This window comes from Plodia interpunctella, chromosome 1, assembly GCF_027563975.2.
Source record: "Plodia interpunctella isolate USDA-ARS_2022_Savannah chromosome 1, ilPloInte3.2, whole genome shotgun sequence".
NCBI lineage: Eukaryota > Metazoa > Arthropoda > Insecta > Lepidoptera > Pyralidae > Plodia > Plodia interpunctella.
Window position 1 is genome coordinate 2,381,855 of NC_071294.1, and position 9,716 is coordinate 2,391,570.

Here is a 9,716-nt window from a genome sequence, read left to right on the forward strand (position 1 = left end):
ACCGTTCCTTACGGTGTACTCTTCATGAAAATCATTTATTTATAACAAAAAAATATTTATCACAATTATGCATTTAGTAATATTGTATCATCATTTAATGTAGGTACTTATAATGTTATTTAGTGATAACACTATCTATTAACATTGCTTACGTTATACCAAATACTTAATTAGCATATTTGAATTAAGTAAACTCGTGGTCCGATATCGACTTTCACTTCAAAAGACCTCTTGCGCATCGTGACCCAATGACGTCACGAGTGAGAGGTATAGAGATACCGAATGGAAATTTCACATTGCGTCTTCGTGGTTCCATGGTGTAATGGTTAGCACTCTGGACTTTGAATCCAGCGATCCGAGTTCAAATCTCGGTGGAACCTAGTTTGTTTTTGTGAGTCTTTGATGATATTAACTGAAAAAAAAATTGTTTTGAAGTATGTTTTGATTGCTGATAAGATCCAATTATCGTATTTTTTATTACAGTGTTATTGCAAAAAACCGATGCCCGGCTTCGCTTGTTATTGTTTACGCGAACAGTACTTCTTTCTAAGATGAACGTTTATCAATGCTTCTGACTACATGCGAAGTTTCTAGATGATTAGCTTCTCAACTTATAAAGCAAGACAATCAAATAGGTATTTGTTACAAATAACTCTTTAAAGAAAACACACGGAAAGACAGCAGTACAAAAGAGGGTTTTGTTATTAGTTTTACAATATTATATATTTTTTAATGTTCTCTAATATTTATAGTTTAATTTTTTTGCAATTTATTATTAGTCGGAAATTCATATTCATTTCCATCTTCACACGTCGCAAGATATACTTACAATAAAATTATTATGGCCAGAAACAATGTTAGTAGTAAGCAAATGTAAAAAATAAATTTAAAAACAGTCTAATCGAAAGTTCGAAATTCGGAAACCGTTTCAAACAAACCGAATTCAAATGGAAGGCTTGATAATCTGTAGTCCTGGGCAATTTCATCACCCTGTATCACTTTCCGATAGCGATGGCCGCAGACGCGATCAAATTTATTCAAATTGAGCCGTGTCACCCCCTGTATATTGTCTCTACTGCTTTACATAAAGCACATACGAATTTTAACCCTATCTCCATGATTCTAGAGTTAAATTTTGAAAAAATTTAAACAGTATCAATTTGGTAGTACGATGTTCGTATAGGAATTCTTATTTCACTCAAAATAACATCAGTTCCATTGATTTTTGATCTCAAAAAGACTACTGTATCTAGAAGTTTTAATATTATGATACTAATTTAAATATTCTATGTATTTTTATACAAATACCTTTGAATGCTGATTCTTAGAATATTTTATTTAACTTTTTATTTCTTTTAAAGTAACCTCAACCTCAGGTCTTGAACTATATTCATACCACTACTATACATAATACTTAGTTCACAATAAATTTTAACATTTTTTTACTTTCGCATTTTTAATAATAATAATAATATGAAAGTATGGACCTTAAAAAACTTACTTTTATAAATTTTCGAATAAATGTCCATACTAATCTAATATTTTTTATGCAAAAATTTGATTGTGTACAAAGAGAACACACGCCGTTTATTTGTTTTTTACTATATAATAAACAGATATTGAAGTCCACAGAATACAACAATAATGATTGCTATTCCTACATACATACATACATATTCAACTCAACATTATGCATGTACAATTCGCCATCCCTTATTCCCGGGAAAGAAAATACGACATTGAATATTGCCACACCAAGTGAATTTCCTTCGAAAAGCCTTAACAAATCAACTTAAGTACACACGGATCTCACTTGAACATTTAAAAAACCTCTCACGATGCCAATAAATGAACTGTCTTTAGGAACTTCAACAGAAAACCAATCTTCGCTGTTACCGATGGCGCTAGTGTCTGCGCGCGTACGCGTATTTAATAAGAACTTTTGCAGTTCCATTTTCCTACGTTAAGGAAAAGACGTTGGTGGTTGAATTTACATAAAGATGGGAGCCGTTTGAGTTTCAGAAGCATTGGAATCGAGTTAGGGAGACGGTACTTTAAAACTGTCGCCTAGTTGAGACGTCGAATCCGGTTAGAGTTTTTGGGAGTTTTCGAAGAGGTAAGTGATGCTACTTACATGTATCTATCGATATCGATTACAAGAAGTATCTCTCTCCATACGGGTCATAAAAATCATTACACTATGTTCATATCGCCCAATAGAGTTGGAAGAATTGGCTTAGTTTTAATTTCAATGATTACATACTTATAATGTTATTTAGTTTTACAATAAATCCAGCATTCCGGTATGAGTTGTACCACCAAAGATAGCAAAAATACGTGCCACGAAAGATAGCAAAATATATTTTAATATAAATAAATAAACAATACTACGCAGTAGTAAATCGTCTAGATAGAGCTCTTCATCTTCATAGTCGTATTCCTCATGGCTGAGGGTCGTGGTCATTACGTGGAATTAAACACACATAACAACTTTCTTGGCATTAGTAATGGAGTGGTTTGCCATTGCCTTCTTCATTTCACACACAAGTTAACAATGAACCAGTGTGCAGGTTTCCTCACGATGTTTTCCTTCACCGGAAATAGATAGAGCTACAACTGCATATTAAAATGTAGATAGTTTTCCTCGAAATATTCTTCAACGTATAATATATAATGTCACGCGTGTAAATATGATCATGAAGTGGTGGTGTAATTGTTAAGATCGCCTGAATCGAAAGGTCCAGGTTTAAATCCTACACGTGTCACATGAGTTTGTATGCCAATCTGACTCATAGTTCTCATTAAAAAAAATCTAATTTTTTTTTTAAACTGGTAACTTGTAATATCGATGAAGTAATTCCTAACACTAAACAAAGGGCGTCCAAGTTCCGTATTGAGTTACGCCTGCCATTGCCATCCCAATCGGGTGAGGTGAGATCCATTATAATATCCTGTTGCCGGGACATAATCTTACAATTTACATAATATTAAGATGGAAAAGACTAAAAGTTAACTTATGTATATTTTTAAATACATTATATATTTTTTATTTTGACTTACTTTTATCATACTCATTAAGGGGTTGATTTTTGAACAAAAAAGTAGCCAATGTTTGAACGGGTATCTTTAACTACATGCATAACAAATTTCATAGAAATCTGCACAGCGGCTTAGCTGTGAAACCCGAACAGACAGACTTTCGCATTTATAAGAATTATGTTAGTGTGAATGTACAGCTGTTTAGCCGTGAAAGCAAACAGACAGACGTTCGCATTTATATTATATGAGTTAATGTGTGGATTTTCACAAATTGACACGTCAGATTAAAACAAAGGAGCGCACACCTCAACCGCCTCCCTCGGTTATATCAATTTAATCGTTCAATTGAAATTCAAACGGCGCCCGGCGACGAATCAATTACGGCTCCGGCGCATTCAAATACGCCCCAATACGCCCCTGATAGAATTGTTATTGAAGAATGTGCGTGTGATAGAATGTCGAGTAATATTGGTTGTTTCTACAACTTCTTCTCATGTGAAACTAGCAACCCGTCTCGCTTCGCTCGGGTATTTAAACATAATCTATACATATAAAACTATAAGTGGGCTATGTCCTGTCCGTATATATGTTAAAGAAAAAAAAAACGTGCTGCACTCCGGGAGTGCAATACGTATAATAGAAGCCAAAGCCAGAAGCCAATTTTTTTTTAGAATTTTTGTTTTTCGCTCTTTCCGTCTGTATGTTTGTTTGCGCATCACGCAAAAACTACTATTTGATGGATACAATTTGATGCGGTTCCCACTGCCGTATAGGTGATAGTCTAACTTATAATATGGTATAGGTTTCATCGCGATACGTTGCTTAGAATCCGAGATATTGACAATAAGTTATTAGTGGACGCACGAAATTAACACAGGCGAAACCGCGGACAATAGTTAGTAAATTATACACTAACCAAACCTTCCTCACGAATCTCCTTTTGGTTGAATACAGTACAAAAACCCGGTAGTTTTTGAGAATGACGCGTTCAGACAGAAACACAGGTGCCAGGACGCGACAGACACGCACGACTATGAGCAGCACTGTCTATCATAATATTTTTATCATTCTCAAGGGGTACTAAAGGACATTTATTTTAAAAAAATTTTTGTCTTGCACTGCTCATTACATTTTTACAAATTTTTATTTAACTTCCACGTGACGTCAGCCCTCTTAAGGGATGCTAATATGCCTTTGTTACCTATCAGCGTGTTCTTGTATCAGCTGATACAAGTGTCGCCTCGTGCGACATCCATGTTAGGATTCGTGGTCCTATTTTAGGGCGGGACCACACGCCACCTAATCTTACCATGCGGCATATTAAGTAAATATCCAATGTGATTACTGCAATAGAGTAAAAAGGGTTTATGCGTCCATATTATACGACAAACCTTGATACATTTATGAGAAACAATTTGCTACTAAGTGATAGGACGATAAAATTTATTTCATCTTGGGCGTCGCCGTGCGATATAAAAATGATTCGATCAGTATAGATGTTATGTCGTAATATTTTATGTGACAACTAGCTGTTGGCCGCGGCTTCACTCGCTGTAAAAAGTGTCGCGTTTGATTTACGTGCAAACTTGCCATCCAAAATTATCTCACTCGACAATGTAATTTAATCAGATAAATTACAAATGGGTTCGATTATTACGAAAATTTCCAGCATTTTAGGATTTGCACAATAAATAAATAAATGTGTTAAAAGAACTTATTTACTATAAGTCTTTTTTACAAGCTTTTAATTAACATGCAATGTTCCTATGTATGTTCGGTTGGAATCTTGTAACTCAGTTTTGAAGCAGATGTCTTCAACCGATCGAACTGAAATTTTGTACACACGTTTAGTTTGGATGATTATGAAACGGACCAGGAACGGCTCCCGACGAGGCCACTCCTTAACGGTTTACTGCACGTACATGATTTTTTTGTCACTTATTAAATTCAATATGATCTATTTGACAACAATAAAAGTATTAAAAAGACATTTCTATAAAACAATTATATTGTTTAGTTTATATGACACTGTTATGGAAAATACATAACACATAAATATCTTTTTACACCTACTAAAAACCAGGTATATGATACAGGATCTATATGTACTAAATATTCCGTATCTAATTCTGCAAAACGCTGGGGATGCAAATCGGCACCCTTATCCGCGTATCACCATCACATCACCCCCTATTCACTTCACGAACTACTATATCGATATCAGTCAATCGCTTTTTACACTACACACACATTCCGAGGATAGGGTTGGTACGCCGTTTTTAAAACATTATTTGTAAAATAATAAATATTTGACGAATTCAGTGGAAAAGGCTAACTTATTCGTGTTAATTGATGTAATTTTTGGACAAAATTGGAAAATCTTTATATACACTACCCACGATTTAAACTTGCTAGTGGTGCAAAATTCTCTATCATATATATATTATTCATAAATTAACGATTCGAATTAATCTTTAAGGAAAACACATTTATAAATAAATAAAAAATAAATTAGGACAAATCGCACAGATTGAGCCAGCTCCAAATTTTTACAACCAAAGTACCACGTAGTTAATAATAATGAGAAAACCACTTATGTCGCATGAAACAAATATACTAATGAAACTGAATAAAATAATCGGTGTGTGACAACCCTAGTATGCATATAAAACACGCTCAGAATATAAATAAGGCTGCGACAAAAATGATTGATTTTATACCGGAGTAATGTCATATAAAATATTGATACTATCGTAAAACCCTTTAGGGTTGACCATCAAAGCTCTTTGCATAATTTTCTGCTCTACCTACCTTGATTCTCAAGAGTACATAAAGTTTTTGTGATATACGATATCTGTTTGCCTTTAATATGAAGGGTCCAGTAGTAAAAAATGACATAAAAGATCCCGTATATTTCAATAAACTAAACGACAAAAACCGTTAGGAACGTTTTGTGATATGGTCTATGTACAGTTTAAGAAAATACATGTTTTTTACACAAATGTCATTTTTGCCACAATCTTTTATTTGCCATCTTGTGGCATTTAACGCCTGACAAAAAAAAAACCATGTCCGTGCTGTAAACGATTGAGGAGTTCACTCTTTTGGAGCCAATCCGGACTGCACCATCAGGTCATGCTTATCATAATAATGCATTGTAATGGAAACTGAAGCGACGTGGCAAATTTCAACTCTGTAAATCAACTGGAAGTAGGAGAAATCTAACTTGCAAGATTTGATTACATACAGACAACGGGACAGGTGAAACTAAATAAAAACTTGTAAAAACAGACAATTATTTTTGATGGTTTAGCCATTTTTTATGCAAAATAGATCACACGGTTAGTAAGTAGACTTTGGGTCTCACCTCTTTAAAGCCGGCTTCACACTATCGCCGAACTCGAACAGATGCCAACGCGAATGTAAATACATTGTGCAGTTTGTATGAGTGCTTTTATTTACCGCAATGAAAATCCAGCAATGCGCATTACCTAATCCGTCAAGTTCAGCGAACTGGTCCGCGATAATTTGCAACCGCCATGACTTCAAAATTAAAGCAACTGATAATATGTGAAGATATTTTCAGTTGCTTTAATTTTGAAGATTCGACACTCTTATTGAGATTCTCATCTAAACGTTGTCCACGGTTACTTACTAAGCCGTTGAGCGTTGGAGCCCAGTGACTATTATGATATTTGTTACCCAGCCTTTCCTCACTATAGTATAATTTACTCAATTTTAACGCACAGCTGAATTATTAACATTATTACCCCAATTATAGGGTGCAAATAGAGACATACGGCAACTATAAGCACGCAGTAGTTAGCAAGAATAATTGATAAGGGTATTCCCCAGTGGCTCAGTGAACAGTAGGCTGACACGACACGGCAGTATGTGATTTACTATTTTGGAAGGTTAAAAATGCTTTTCTATAATGTATGAGTAATTGTTGCGTGCTTTCTAACTTAATATCATGTAAGTAGGTATACAAAATTATTGAAATGTATTTTTTTAGAAGACAATATTTATTACTAAACAACAGATACCTATTTACATATTAAACGCGCACATACCTTTTATATTTCCCAGACGTTTTGGACCTTGTATTACAAAGGCGAGCGCGTTTAATGCCTGTGTTATTATATGATTATTATGCAACGCGAAAGTTTAAAAGACAATATTTGCTTGAATAAAATTGAAAGGCGCTAAAAACAATTCATCAACTATAAGCCAAATCGAGCATACTACAACGTTTTTAAGTGATATCGTAATATAATAGGAGCTGTTATGTTTCTAGGCTTGCTAAAAACTTAATGTCCTGCTTACACAAGACGAAATAATTGAATGAAGATCGCGTGTTAACCGCCATCTAGCGGCCACTAACGAAGATTTAGAGGCAGCGGTGGATTTGTTAGTAAGCTCCTACAATTTTATTTGTCATTGATTTGTAACTAAACTAATTTTATTGCCAATTAAATTTGCACTATTTCCGTTCTAGCGACAAGACTCTTTCTTTCTTTGACTTATAGTCTTTACCTATTATTATGAGTGAAGTGAGAAGATATGGATGATATATGCGTGGTAATGGACCTGTCAACTAGGGATGCCGACGACCGTGCGAACAGTGGGTTTACTGCGGGTTTTCATTTCACTTCTCACCATGGAATAAAATCAAAGTGAGACGCAGCGAACCACTCACATTGCGCCATTGTGACGCAACAACAACCACACAGTAATGGACTCTGGAGACGAAAATGTAAGAAAGCGGATCCAAGTAAGTTCCTACCTAGTACCTAACCTACACTAATATTTTCTCTGATGTATAGAACAAATATATATAAGTATGATATCGCAGTATTTGCCTACAAAAGTAAAAATTCAACCGTGTAAAATTTCACACGCAACATTATGTTATTGGTCATCAGAGAGTTCAAATAAACAGAGCTGCAGATACGAAATGTTATCAACATAACGGATACACGAATGAAAGAACATCGCGTAGTTTGTATGACGGCTTTTTTATACCGCTATGAAAAACCAGCAATGTATCAAATCCGCCGAAGTTTATCGAACAGTGGGCGAAAAGCAGGTTTGCATTCCACTTCTCAACGTCGAATCGATTCGAAGTAAGACGCAGCGAACCAATCACATAGCAGTGTAGTTGTCGTTGAGTCACAATGGCGCACTGTGATTGGCTCGCTGCGTCTCACTACAAATCGATTCGATGGCGAGAAGTGAAATGCAAATCCGCACTAACCCCAATGTTCAATGATAGCCATTAGATAGATAGATAGTTCATTTATTCCTTAGAACTGGTGATACAGAGTAGTTAAAAGGGTAAGGTACAGCTGTAACATCGTAATTCCTAGACTATAACGCGCAAAACTATTAAAAGAGCCATCTATGTTTTATTTTTCGTTCAAATCGAAGGCAATGGCCGTAATGGTCGTCTTTACGGGTATATAAAATAAATTTACATGGTCGGTTCGACGTCTTGTCGCGTGCACGAGACCCCAGGGGCTCGTAGGAGCCGATAATTATTGGCATGTTGGCTTTATAGCGTGGCGGAACGATATGTATTACTAACATTATGTACAGACGTCGATAGTGCCACATCCAAATACAACACTAGTCGACTTTTGATGTTAGGCTATTATTATTTCAACTAGCGGCCCGTCCCGGCTTCGCTCGATGCGCTCGAAACATGCATTATAATCATAGCATATCATCATGCGTGCATACATAGGGACAGACAGACAACGACGGGACTTTGTTTTTATACTAATTAATATTGATGATGGATGACGGTGCCACGTTCACAGACAGACAGACTAACTTAGGGGTCAAACTTATAAAACTTATCTTTTTGCGTCGGGGGGTTAATAAATATTTGTTTCTTAAAATCTATCATAGACATAAGTGAGAGTTGAGAGTGATGCTGCGACTGCCGCGATACTGCAGCGGCTCAGGCATGTGCGCAAACGCACGGGTGGACGAGTTTCATGCCGTCATCAGAAAGCGGTACGGGTGGTTGCTGTCCCGCTTGCGGTCCAGCTCCGACATCATCCTCAACGCGTTGGTTGATCGATGGGACTCCCCAATGCTGACGCACTGGATCCGCTTGCATAACATTGTATGCAAGCGGATCCAGTGCGTCAGCATTGGGGCGTAAGCGTATATCTGTGTAAGCGTATATCTGTGTCTCAGCATAGAAAAGACGCAATTAATTTTAATTTGTCTTGTTATTTATCTTATTTTATGTATAAATCGCATATGGATTTAAATCTGAAATAAATGATTATTATTATTATATAAGTGACATTTAGAGAATACGTTGAATAAGAAAAATGTGGAGTCATATTATTTTTTAATTCTTATAATTAGACCTGCTTGCGAAAAAAATATCATAATGATCCATACATTTTCTTCAAGTTAGATATATTTTATTCAATTTTAGTGTGGAACAACATTTTTGTTTTACGATTTCAGGGTTGCTCCCATACGAGAAGTTGTTATGCCAACTCCACACTGTCACCGAACTCAGATACGTGCCATCAACGTCATGTGAACATTGCGTAGCTGGTATGAGTGCTTTTATTTACCGCAATGAAAAACCAGCAATGTATACCGAATCCGCTAAAGTTTGGTAAACTGTTTGACGACATTGTGAAGCTGGC

The 9,716-nt window shown here is 35.7% G+C and overlaps 1 non-coding gene across 1 annotated transcript; it reads left to right on the plus strand.

Moving 5' to 3' along the window:
* The first annotated feature begins 308 nt into the window (after window positions 1-308).
* Window positions 309-380, plus strand: TRNAQ-UUG (transfer RNA glutamine (anticodon UUG)). Its single transcript has one exon. It is a non-coding gene; the product is annotated as a tRNA-Gln (tRNA).
* Window positions 381-9,716: the final 9,336 nt, after the last annotated feature.